This window comes from Lissotriton helveticus, chromosome 4_1 (assembly GCF_964261635.1).
Source record: "Lissotriton helveticus chromosome 4_1, aLisHel1.1, whole genome shotgun sequence".
NCBI classification, from domain to species: domain Eukaryota; kingdom Metazoa; phylum Chordata; class Amphibia; order Caudata; family Salamandridae; genus Lissotriton; species Lissotriton helveticus.
Genome location: NC_136063.1, coordinates 1,668,941,548 through 1,668,955,462, shown reverse-complemented (window position 1 = coordinate 1,668,955,462; position 13,915 = coordinate 1,668,941,548).

Here is a 13,915-nt window from a genome sequence, read left to right as displayed (position 1 = left end):
CTAACGGGACGCTCACCGGTACACGCCCCGGGGCGCGCCGTAGCACTGCGCTTACCGGTGAGCGCATCGGTACGCGCCCCGGGAGCGCTCCGGGGCAAAAAAAAAAAAAAAAAAAACATAAAAAAAATTACTATTACATAATTATACAATATAAAATTCGTTATAAAAAATATTACTTTTCATACCTATAGAGATTTGCTATTAAAAAACCTTTGAAATTCACTGAAAAAACTATAGGTTTCACACTAGTTATAGTTAGGAATTAGCATTTAAAAAACCTATTAAATTCACTGAAAAAACTATAGGTTTCACACCAGTTATAGTTAGCTGGAAATTTTACTGGCATAAAACCATTGAAATTCCCACGTTATAGTTAGTTGGACTCACTATAACTTGCGCGTGCAATGCACTGCTGGTGACGTCACATATTACATCACTCATGACATGGTCAGTGACATCACTCATGACATCACTGATGACACCATCCAGTGAATGTGTGTCTTTCCGAAAAATAAATATGTGTTATATATGTATATGTAAAAGTTGATGGAAGAATAAATGTTTAAATAAGTGTTTACATGGATGGTTTTTTTTTTTTTAAATTGATTGGTTAACTGGCTTATTAAGTGTATCTTAGGCAATACATATATTAGTGAGTAATGTTTAAATATTTAAATATAAGGATTAGTGTTTCACTTTGTGGATAAGTGGCTGCATGGGTTGGTGAGTAGCTACATGTGTATGTATATGGGTTATTAGATGTTTGTTTTAATATCAGTATGAGTGTCTATATGGTTTGGTGGGGGTATTACTTAGCACATAGATGCATGAATGACTGACTCTCTGTTTGTATGTGTTTTGAAGACAGCATATGTGCAGGACTGTATAGGTGAATGAGTGTGTATATGTGTATGTTAGTGAGTGAATGACTGTCTCACTAGTGTCTTTATCAGTAACTACATATGTTTTAATCTAGTATATGTGAATATTGATGTATATAAGTGAGTATATGTGAGAGTAAGAGATTGTAAGAGTTCCTGTTTAAATAAGTATGTGTTTCTATAAGTGATTGTTTAAGAGAATAAATATGTGTACATTTCCTTAGAAGTAAGGTGGTAGTGTGTGTATAGCTCTGTATGCAAATAAATGGATGTTCAATAGTTTATTTGCATGTGTGAGTATGTGTGTGAGTAACTTTTGGATGACTGTCGGTGTGTAACAGGATGTATAGGTGTATCACTACATATGATGAGTGAGTATATGTATGAGTGACTATATAGAACTGTTTGTGAATGAGTGGATGTGTATATAGATGGTGGGATTACTGAATTGTTTGTTGTAACTGATATGGGTATCTCCATTTTTTTGAAAATGTTAGTTTCTATTTTTGAATATGTGTTTCAAGGGTTACATTACAGTGAAAGGAGGTCTGTCACTCTGTCACAAGGATGGTGTCATCAGTGATGTCATGAGTGATGTCACTGACCATGTCATGAGTGATGTAATATGTGACGTCATCAGCAGTGAATTGCACGCGCAAGTTATAGTGAGTCCAACTAACTATAATGTGGGAATTCCAATGGTTTTATGCCAGTAAACATTCCAGCTAACTATAACTGGTGTGAAACCTATGGTTTTTTCAGTGAATTTAATAGGGTTTTTAAATGCTAATTCCTAACTATAACTGGTGTGAAACCTATGGTTTTTTCAGTGAATATATATATATATATAAAAAATAGATATTTGAATTTCAAGCAAAACCACATTCACTGGATGATGTCATCAGTGATCTCATTTGAGATGTCATCAGTGATGTCATCAGTGATGTCACTGACCATGTCATAAATGATGTAATATGCGACATCATCAGCAGTGCATTGTGGGTGCGCAAGTTATAGTTAGCCAACTAACTATAACGGTGTAATTTCTATGGTTTTGTATGAGTGAAATGTCCAGCTAACTATAACCCTCATGAAACATGTTTTTTTTCTGTGAATTTCAAAGGTTTTTTAAATGCTAATTCCTAACTATACCGTCTCTGAAACCTATGGTTTTTTCAGTGAATTTCTACAGTTCTTTAACTGTTTATTTATAAATATTTTATTTATTAAACAACATTATATATTTTTCTGAAAATTGCAAAAAAAAAATACATGTAAAACTGAAATATTTTTAATTATTTAGTTTTTTTTGTATTTTAATATATTTATATAATTTCCTTTTTCAAATATTTCTTTTAAATATTTTTTGGGGAGTTGCGCACCCAAAATGTACCTACCACAGCGGGTCCGCGTATGCTAGCTGCCATTTTGGAAAAGTTGTGAAGGATCGGCGTATGGTGAGCAACGAGTGCGTGTTTTTTTTCAGTTACGTCATATAAGTACAATATTACGTGGTGTGCCCGATCGGTATGCAACCGGTCGGCGACTCCTGCTCCCGTGCATTCACCACATATGCGTATTACGGTACGCGATGCTTGCGCGGTGGCGGGCCCACGTGACGTCATATACGTGCTAGGGCGCACTGGGGTCCTGGAGCCCTGCAGCCGCTGAGCCCTGCAGCCCGGGAGCCCCGGAGCCCTGGAGGCAGGAGAACTCCCGCGGAGGCTCGGGGCAGGCAGATTGGCGTCATGTCGGTCCCGGCCATCTGGTCACACTTTTCCACTCGGCCTTCTGGTCGCACCCAATGCTTCCCAATGAGCCGACCAGATGGCCGGGTTTCCCTGGAAGTCCCGATGAGGTGCCATTCGCCTCCCTGATCCCAGCCAGGGCTCCAGGAGGTCGGGCATGTTCGCGCCTAGGGTCCCCTGAGCCGTGCGGTGCGCACTTGTTCCCAGAAAGAAGGTTAGCCTTTCTCCAGATCACTAGGGACAAGGTACTCCGGGACCCCTCCCGGGCCGGTGGTTCCCTGCCGGGGACCAGTTGGGCTGTGTTCCTGGGCAACACCTCCCAGGCGTCCGGGGCTCCCTCCTCCGGCCTGCAGCGTTGCAAAGTACCCGGGACAGGCTCCATGGGTCCTGGGCCCTGCAATCCCGGAGCCCCACAGCCCTGCAGCCCCCAGAGCCCTGCAGCCCCCGAGCCCTGGAGTCCTGGAGCCCTGCAGCCCCGGAGCCCTGCAGCCCTGCAGCCCCGCAGCCCCGGAACCCCGAAGCCCTGGAGCCCGGGAGCCCTGGAGCCCTGGAGCCCTGGAGCCCTGGAGCCCCGGAGTCCTGAAGCCCCGGAGCCCTGGAGCCCCGGAGCCCTGGAGCCCCGGAGCCCTGGAGCCCTGGAGCCCTGGAGCCCTGGAGCCTCGGAGCCCTGGAGCATCAGAGCCCTGGAGCCCTGGAGCCCTGGAGCCCTGGAGCCCTGGAGCCCTGGAGCCCTGGAGCCCTTGAGCCTCGGAGCCCTGGAGCCTTAGAGCCCTGTTGCCCCGGAGCCCTGGAAGGGCAGGCGGAGCCCTCCCGCGGAGGCTCGGGGCAGGAAGATTGGCGTCATATCGGTCCCGGCCATCTGGTCGCCCCTCTCGCCTCGGCCATTTGGTCACGCCCAATGCTTTACTATGGGGCGACTAGATGGCCGGGTTTCCCTGGAAGTCCCGATGAGGTGCCATTCGCCTCCCGGATCCCAGCCAGGGCTCCAGGAGGTCGGGCACGTTCGCGCCTAGGGTCCCCTGAGCCGTGCGGTGCGCACTTGTTCCCAGAAAGAGGGGTAGCCTTCCTCCGGATTACTAGGGACAAGGTACTGTGGGACCCCTCTTGGTCTAGCGGTCATCAGCCGGCAGCTGGACGGGCCAGGATGCCGCCCCAGCCCCGTGTCCGTCCCTGGGCCTGCCGTGTGGCAGGGTGGCTGGGACGGGGTCCAGAGGGCCTGGGGAAGGCTTCCCCTGCACTTGACCGTGTTCAGGAGCTCCGTCTGGGGCCCCTGAGGGCCCCGGGGACGGTGGCCTCCCCACCCGGGGCTCCGTCCTGGGTCCTGCCGCGTGGCAGGGTGCCCGGGACGGTGTCCGGCAGGCCCGTGGAAGGCTTCCCCTGCGCCTCCGGGCCTGGGAGCCCCCGCTGGGTCCAGGGGCCCTGCCGGGCCCCGGGTCAGGTGCTCGGGCCCTGCGCCCTGGGCCCTGTCCCCCGGCCTGCTGCCCTGCCAAGGGTCCAGGTCGAGGTTCCGTTGTGCCCGGGCAGGCCTTCCCTGCTTGTCAAGGTGCCCTGGGGCCCCGGGTCGGAGGGCCTGTCGGGGCCCCCTGGGAGCCTCCATGGCTGGGGCCCAGCTGGGGCTCTGGGCCTCCAGTCCGCCATGCCCCAGAGCCCGCTCACTCATTCGTTGGGGCGCAGGGTGTCCAGACGGCTCCCCTTTCGTGCCTGGCCATCTGGTCGCCCAGATCCCCTCGGCCATCTGGTCGCCGGGATCCCCTCGGCCATCGGGTCGCCCGCAATGCTTTCCTATGGGGCGACCAGATAGCCGAACTTCCCTGGAAGTCCCGATGAGGTGCCATTCGCCTCCCGGATCCCAGCCAGGGCTCCAGGAGGTCGCGCACGTTCGTGCCTTGGGTCCCTTCTGTCACCTCGAGTGCACGGATTACAAGAAAGGGGGGTAATTTTCCTCCGGATTACTAGGAAGAGGGTCAGTCAGACCTCCGTGAGGTCTGGAGATTCTGAATCAGGGGAAGGCAGTCCTGGGGCCCGCCCGCCGGGGCCCCCAGGACCTGGGGACACTCCTGCCTCTAAGCTCCTTGCCGATGGTCCTTTTTCTCCGAGTTTGCTCAGGCAGACCTCCGTGAGGTCCGACCATGCTGAGAGGGGGAAGGCAGTCCCGGGGCCCGCCCGCCGGAGGGACGCTCCTGCCTTTCAGCCCCTTGCCGATGGTCCTTTGCCTCTCTTGCTCTCTTGTCCCCTTGCTGCGTTCTGTGACATCTTGGCCTCTGAGGTCCGGCCGGGTCTAGTGGGGCCTGCGCTGCCCGGGTCTTTCCTCGCTCTCCTCGACATGGGGCGCTCTGAGAGGACACAATCGAAGGTCCCCTTTGTAAAGCAGAACTTGAGGGCGGCGGATGGCGCGGGCGATGACAAAGCGGCTGGTGGGGACGCGCCGCTGGAACCGCAGCAGCAAGACCTGAGGGAGATACTCCCGGCCATGGAAAAGAATCTTCAGGGAGGCATGACGGCTATCGGCACGAAGCTAGACGCCCTAACATACCGCATGGACCCCATTGCTGAAAGACTGGATAAACACGCAGAGCGGTTGGACATGTTGTAGCGTCGCATTACCGAGGTGGAGGAGGCGCACACCACGTTGGAAACGGATAATAGGCAGATGGCCCGGGCCATGCAGACGCTCCTGGATAACACTGAGGATTTGGAGGCTCGATCGCGTAGCTGCAACCTGCGAGTCACGGGCCTTCCGGAGAGTACCACCACCGGCAACATGGAGTTGTTTATGGAGGGCCTGTTAAAGAAGCTGCTGGGGGATAACGTATTCTCCCATATGTTTGTGGTGGAAAGGGCGCATCGATCCCTGGGTCCGCGTCCCAAGCCTGGTGCCCCCCCGAGACCCATTATAGCCAAGCTTCTGAACTATCGCGATCGGGATGTGGCGCTCAGGTTAGCCAGGGAAAAGCAGCCTCTGCAGTATGGAGGATCCACCTTATCTATCTACCCTGACTTTACGGCTCGTGTCCAGGAGGCCCAGAAACAGTTTGCCCCTATGAAATGCCAGCTGCGGGATATGGGCACAGAGTACGCCATGCTGTACCCGGCAAAATTGCGAGTCAATAGACAAGGGAAACCTCTAATTTTCACGGACCCTAAGGCACTCCAAAAAGCCCTGAAAGAATGGCAGCGAGAGAAACAACAGCCGCGCCAGGACGACGCCGAAATGGCTGGGGGGCTCCATGGAGGACCAGGACTGACGGGGGCACGTTCCGTGATGGCTGTTGCACGATTGGGACACCTCAGGTTTGATTACTGCTTCCTCTACTCCTTAATGGCGATGGTACAGACTACCGAGTGGGGGCCTGATGTTCTGAAGTCTAAGAGCTCAAATGTCAACTCTCAGGTGCAACTAGACTCTGCTTATTGCCCTTGAGCCAACTTGGCCTGTGTTTCCTTGTATGCATACATACTGACGGGAGCTATAACTGGGCCCCCCATTGTACCTGTTGATTGTTACTGCCAGTTGCATGATGACTAGATGTATACCGTTGTTTGCCGCCTGACTACGGTCATGAGGTTGCCCCGCTGGGCGAGAAGACTCTCTATGATGTAAAGCTTTTAGTTTTTCCTATGTTTTGGATTTCCAAGTGTGCGTGTTGTGGCACTAATGCCACGTTTTCCCCTTCAAGGTTCTGGGGCGGGGGGTGATGGGGGGGCGGCCTTTGACCTGATGATAAGGAGTTCCCTTGTTGCGAGCTAGTCTGGCTACCCCTGCCCTCGCGTGCTTACCACTGTTCCTATGGTTCCTGTGGGGGGAAAGGGGGGGTTGCTTGGCGGGTGACGAGGGTGTGTGAAATAGTTATGGGTTTGAAGTGTGTGAAGGGAGGCGGGGTATGCTTGTTGGGGTGGATGGATGAGCGCGGCCTAGTTGGGGTAAGGCAAGCGTGGGTGGGGGGTTGGGTTGAACTTCTTTCTGAGTCCTTTTTGTTGCCTTGCGGTGCGAGGCCAGTGTTGTTTGAGGCATGTGGACTGGCTGATTGGTGTGGCAGCGATGGGCACACACTCACACAAGTTGCTGAACTGTATGCAATACCTATGTTTCTTTTTCCTCCGCCATGGCAGGGGACATGACAGGAGGGGCGGCGGCTCCTGATTCGATACGTCTCCTTACATGGAATGTGCGGGGCCTGAATGACCACCGTAAGGTCCGCAGGGTTCTCCAATACTTGGCTAAACACAGAGTAGACATTGCGCTTCTACAGGAGACGCACCTGGCATCTAATAGTCCCATCCTTGGTTACAGAGGACTTCGCAGCAATGTCCATGCTACGGGTTTTACTTCTCATGCCAGGGGGTTCTTGCTTGGTTTAATCCTAAATCCCCGTTTGCTTGGACACCGGTGACCACTGACAGTGAGGGTAGGTTTACGATAATGACTTGCTCTGGCAAAGGCCTTGACATGTGCATAGTAAATACTTATGGCCCCAATTACGGCCTCCCTAGCTTCTACACGACATTGGCACAGAAGGTTTATACGTTTGTGGGCAGGGTTGTGTTTTGGGGTGGGGACTTTAACCTGACTCTGAATCCGACACTGGACAGATCGGACGGCCTGCCTCGGACCCCGTCGGCCTCTGCAAGCACACTGAGTGCACATTTGACTAACCTTGATCTGCTTGATCTCTGGCATCACAGATGCCCGTCGCGGGGAGGGTTCACACATTATTCAGCTCCACATGATATTTACACGAGGATCGACTATTGGTTCATGTCCTCGGCCTGTGTGAGGGACGTGCAAACATGCGAGGTTCTCCTGCGGACCTACTCAGACCACTCTCCTGTCCTGCTCTTCTGCCTGGCCCCCGCGCGGTGGATACCGCCCTTTTTGTGGTGATTCCCCACTTACTCTCTCCTTGATCCACTATTCCGGGAGGAGCTGCTGACAGCTCAGGAGGCCTTCTTCGAGGCCAATGTGGGCTCTGTCGACTCGTTCCAATCGATTTGGGAAGCATTTAAGTTGTATACCAGAGGGGTTACTATCTCTAAGCACGGCGGCGTGTTAAAGTCGATCAGGAACCGTCTTGACCACTTGGAGCGGAAGCTACGAGAGCTTGAGGAGCTGCGCCTAAGGTCTGGCGACAGCACTGTGGACCGGTTGATAGCTCAGACTCTTCGCGAATACTATGACGAGGCTGACCTGGAGATCAAGCACTTGGGGAAATACGCCATAGCCAGGGCTTACTGTGAGGGTGAGCGCCCGGGCGCAGTGCTGGCCCACTTGGCTAGGCGGGGTAGAGAGCGTTCTTCTGTGCCGATAATGAGGTCTGGCGAGGATGGGCTCCCGCTCACGAACGACGAGATAACAGTGCGCTTCAGGGACTACTACGAGGCCCTATACGCCTCGAGAGGTCCCTCTCCGGAAGAGGGCATAGTGGACTACCTGTCGCACATAGAACTCCCCTGGCTCACTGATACAAACCGTAGGTTTTTGGCGCGCCCCTTTGAGAGGGAGGAGGTAGAGCTGGCGCTGTCCTCCATGAGGAGTGGTAGCGCCCCGGGCAGCGACGGGCTCACGGTGGCTTTCTACAAGGCCTTCTCTGACTTGCTGCTTCCTCACCTGCTGTGCCTGCTCGACGACATGGCCAACTCGGGATCTATGCCACCCACCATGCGCGAGGCGGTCATTGTGGCAATTCTTAAGCCGAGCAAAGACCCTAATGACTGCGCCTCATATCGCCCGCTCTCCCTAATGAACGTTGATGCGAAGATCTTCGCTAAAGTGCTCTCTAACCACTTACATCCCATGGTTGTGACATTGGTCGCCCCGGAGCAGTCAGGTTTTATTCCCACGTTCAATCTTATCTATAACATCAGAACGGTCTTCGCTGCCTTTCAACATACCCGGCCGGAGGTGCCGGCTGTTGCCATTTTTTTAGCTATGGAGAAGGCGTTTGACTCTGTGGAGTGGACCTTTATGCATCATGTACTCCGCAGGATGGGAGTTGGCCTCCTTTTCCTGCAGCTGTTATTGGTCCTATATGCTGTTCCAAGGGCCCGAATCCGCATTGGTCCGCTGACTTCCGAGCCCATTGAGATAGGCAGGGTCACGAGGGAGGGATGTCCACTCTCCCCGATGTTATATGCTTTGGACGCTGAGCCCCTTGCCTGCGCCCTCCGGGAGTATCACGCACACCGGGGGATTCGCTTCCCTACTTACAAGCTCATTGTCTCCAATTACGCTGATGACACGCGTCTTTATGTTACAGACCCGGAGACTCATCTCTCCCCGGTATTGCGGGAGGTTGTCCGGTTTGGCGTCCTCTCTGGTATCCGGGTGAACTGGTCGAAGTCGATCATGTTCCCGCTTACAGCGGCTACGGTGCAATTTGACCCTGAATTTCCACTACAGTGGACGACTGAGGCGGTCAGATATCTTGGCATCCGGCTCCATACCGACTCAGAGATTGTCCTCCGGGAAAACTATGGCTGCGCAGTCTCGAGGTTAGAGGATGACGCGGAGAGGTGGATCTCCCTTCCGTTGTCCCTCTTAGGATGCATTGCATTGATGAAAATGGTAGTACTCCCACGATTTCTTTTCCTGTTCAATACAATTCCCATGGTCCTCTCTGTCCAGTTTTTTCGCACTCTCCAATCGTTGCTGGTACGCCTTGCTTGGGCAGGCAAACAGCCTAGAGTTGCTTGGCATATTCTCGTTCGACCGTATGCGGTGGGCGGCCTCAATGCTCCGGATCTAGGGCTCTACTACCGCACGGCGCAGGCTGCCCACGCCTTCGCGTGGATCCACGCTCCCCCAGACACTCCTTATGTCCGTATTGAGCGAATAGTTGCAGATCCGACTCCCCTTCCGGCCCTGTTAATGCAGACTAGGGATAGGCGTACGGGCCTGGTGGACTCGCTTCTATCGGTCAACCACGCCTGGCAATATATGGCGAACGTACAGGCATGCTCGCTTCTATATTCCCCGAGTGCTAGTCTTGAGTGGTGCTACTGGCTGAGTCCCTGCAAGGAGAAAGGAGTGATTCTGGCGCTACGACAGATTGCCGTCCACACCATGGGAGACTTGTTCTGGAGAGGCGTGGCGGGGACGTGGGACGAGGTGACTGGCGGGATGGAGGACCCTCCACTGATGTTGCGCTTCCAATTTCATAGGGTGCGCAGTGCTCTGCGGGACCTTCTGGGACCAGACAGTCACTACCTTTGATTACGTGGTTACGGCTGACACCCCTCAGAGACTGGTTTCCGCTCTTTACAGAATAGCGCAGACGGAGCTGTATGCGGATTATACCAAACCGCGTCTAACCTGGCAACTTGATCTGGGCACAGATATGACTGAGGACCTCTGGAGCTATTGCTGCACCAGCGTCCGCAGGATCTCCCTTAACGGCCGACACAGGCTCACGCAATTTAAAGTCCTGAACAGGACGTATTACACGCCGGCGAGGCTCCATAGATATGGACTCCGCGATTCCCCAGACTGTGAGAGGTGCAGGGCCCCCATGGCGGATTTCCTTCATGTTGCTTGGTCGTGTCCCAAGGTTTCCGCTTTTTGGCAATCGATCTTTGATGAAACTAACAAAATGGTGTAATTGACACTAACCCCGGACCCATTATTGGCGCTACTGGGTTATTCCAGGCCCTTGCGCTCGTCTCAGCGACGTGTTGTGGACTTGGCGCTCCTGATGGCCAAGCGCTGTGTCGCCAGGACCTGGATGAGAGGCCCTCTGCCCGCGGTACAAGCGTGGAAGAGGGACCTGATTTATTGTTGTACTCAGACTGGACTGTATAGTGACCTGATGCCCCCCAAGAATAGGCCAAAGAACTACTGGGAGGCAGTGCTGGATGGCGCGATTCATGGGGAGGAGTCTGAGGAAGCGCCTGTGGCATCTGACGGGGAACGGGGTGACTCGGCTGGGTTGGCTCCTACTACTGACCCTGATCCGCCTCTGGTGGCCGAGCCGCACCTGTGAAGACTCTTTGGCTGCAGGAGTGATGTGTTGTCGTAGGAGTGGCTCGTGCACACGGTCCCTTTCTCCCTGATTTTTGCTTGAACCGCTGTGTTGACCATGTTGTGCATTCTCTACGAAATGATTTGGATGTCTGTGAGATCCGAGCTGCTTATTCTGTCACTTGATTCTCCACATGCCTGAGAGGTTGTCTCTGTTAGAGTTGAACTGGTTAAAAAACAAAAAATACAAAGTTCACCTGGAAACACTGCTATCTTTTACCTACCATGTACTAAGGTCGCTTGAGACGCCTCTATTTGACTCGCCGCCGGTCCCCCGGGATGTCGGCTGATAGGCCGTGTATGATCGACTGCTGATCTCATTAATACTCGCTGCCGGCCTCCGGGTTGTAGGCACACAGCTGTGGTACATGTGTAAAGCTCAATAAAGCCTTTTGAACTTTAAAAAAAAAAATAATAATAATTTTCAATAAAGGTTTTTTTGCAAAATTTCAGTGCAGAAACACATTTATTTATGTACAATAAAGCAGTGTTGTTATGGTATGTGTGGTAAAGGTATGAATGGTAATAGTAGTTTTAATGTATGTCTATGAGTAAGCGTGCTAGTGGTTATGCCACCAGACTCCTGAGGCGTGACCCGGGAGCACAGATAGCTTTCCAAAATAAATCCGAATTTTTATCGCAGTTTTATCGTAATTGCACTAATTTGCTTTTTACTGTGGGGGGTTGAATTTTTAATCATTGTGCCTACCGAGCTGCTGTTTTCGAAGTAGCTGTGCTTAACTTTCATTAGGAGCCACTGCTCGGGGCTAGGAAGGGACTTTGGCCACCATCTTGGGTGAGGAGGATCAAGTGAGGTCGCAAGCTAGTGATTACTGAATCACCTGGCTGGACACCTCCGGGGCTCCTATAAATGCTCACACTGAGGCGCCCGCGCAGCCACCAGACTCCTGAGGCGTGAGCCGGGAGCATAGATAGCTTTCCAAATTAAGTCTGAATTTTTATGGCAATTTTATCTTAATTGCACTAAATTGCTTTTTACTGTGGGGGGTTGAATTTTTAATCATTGTGCCTTCCGCGCTGCTGTTTTCGAATTAGCTGTGCTTAACCTTCATTAGGAGCCACTGCTCGGGGCAAGGAAGGGACTTTGGCCGCCATCTTGGGTGAGGAGGATCAAGTGAGGTCGCAGGCTAGTGATTACTGAATCACCTGGCTGGACACCTCCTCGGCTCCTATAAATGCTCACACTGAGGCGCCCGCGCAGCCACCAGACTCCTGATGCGTGAGCCGGGAGCATAGATAGCTTTCCAAATTAAGTCCGAATTTTTATCGCAATTTTATCGTAATTGCACATTGGCTCCCGGTGAGACAAAGGGTACAATTCAAGTCTCTCTGTCTGACCTTTAAGGGCCTGCATGATCTAGGTCCTGTTGGCCTACAAAGGAAATTTAGATGGTATGTTCCAGCCCGCAGCCTACGCTCCTCCTCTGCTAGGTTGGTGACAATACCTCGGTTTAAGAAAATCAAAGCAGGAGGAAGATCGTTTGGCGTAGCCGCGGCGAAACTGTGGAATGCTCTCCCCGCTGAGCTTAAACACATTTCCGATCTCCTCCTGTTTAGGAGGAGATTGAAAACACTTCTCTTCCCTAAACTCTAGTCCGCTACCGCCCTCCTTTCTTATGCTGTCTTGAGTCTACAAGCGCCAGGATGCCTTTTAGGTGATAGATGCGCTTTACAAATGCAATAAATAAAATAAATAAATAATGCATGATAAAGACTACTGTGGTTAAAACATATTTGTGGTTGAGACCGTGTTGTTTAGGCCTGTGTGGTAATGTCATTTGTTGTTCTGTCATACAGCCAGGCCCAGGTGTTAATACAGCTGCCGGTGACACAGTAGGTCTCTTTAAAGTTAGTCAAGTACATGGGTATAGCCCAGATGAGCATTCTGCAATTGAAACAGAACACCTCCTCACACCCAAGCCCTTTGTCTCTGCTCTGGTAGCAGGTTCACATCTCATCAAAGAGGTTTTTCAGCTCTTGGGTGACAGTTGACTCACATGCAAATGAACCTCGAGAGGTGTTAGGCAGGGAAAAGGGAACTTTCTAAAAGTACCTTTTGTCAAAATATTTATAATACATTCAACTTCAACAGTAAATTGGCCTTAAAATAAATCTTTCAAGATGACCAAAAAAATAACAATGTATTTAAATCTTACCTGGAGATAACAATATTAAATTCATATAGTGCATCCCTATGCTTTCCAATGAAACAGTCAACCCTTCTACAATAAAAATAGTTTTTAGGGCCTTTTCACTGTATGGACATGTTCAATATTAAACTTCTAAATGCTGTACCAAAATTTTCCGTTCACCCTGCCTTATGGGCAGTAAGGCTTACCTTGGAGTCACATTAATATTTAAAAGTAAGTCTAAGGATTGTCAAAAGGGGTTATTTTGAAAGATCATATTTGCATTTTACACCTGGACATCCAGGCTATACGTGGCAGTTATGCAGTTATGTTTAAATTGCCACTGTAGTGGATGACACAATGGGTGCTATAGTCCACTGCTGACCTTTACCTTAGAGACTCTGGGTACATTTTGCACCATATACTAGGGACTCATACGTAAGTTAAATATGCCAATTAGTGGTATGCTAATTTCATCAAGTTGAACGGGGAAGCATAGGCACTTTATTGCTGGTTAGCAAGGGTAAAGTGCAAAGAGTTCTATAGCCAGCTAAAGAGTCAAGGCAAAAATCATGAGGTGCACCACAAAAAGATACTAATTTCCAACAGTCATGGTGCCACGACCTAGGATGATGGGCTCATGATGCATTACACCAGTGGACCTTGATGGCATGCTATGATGTCATTCCTAAGTTTTCACCAATCCCTCCTATTCCATTACACCTGAGCTTGCAAGCATTCCCTGAACATGTCAACCTGTGGCTTGCCTTGCTCCCACTGTTTGTGCATGTTTAGACAAAATGAAACATTTGTTTTCTGTGACTTGCTGTCGGGCTCCGTGGAGCGTACTGAAGTTGGCGGAACCCGCACTCAAACGCAGAGATGAGAGCCCCACCCGTCGTTCCCTGTCAGGGGGCAGGAGCGGTGCATGAGGGATATTTAAAGACGAGATCCGCACTAGCAACGTCCTTCGCGTTCCAGCACAGATCCCACCAGACCTCCAACTGCAGTCTGATTCACGGCTTACCTGACTCCTTGTTTGACCTTCGGTTTCATCTCCAGTCTCTCGTTCATGTTGTTTGGTTCCTGTTGTGTTCTTCTGCTTCCTGGGTCCTCGGGTAT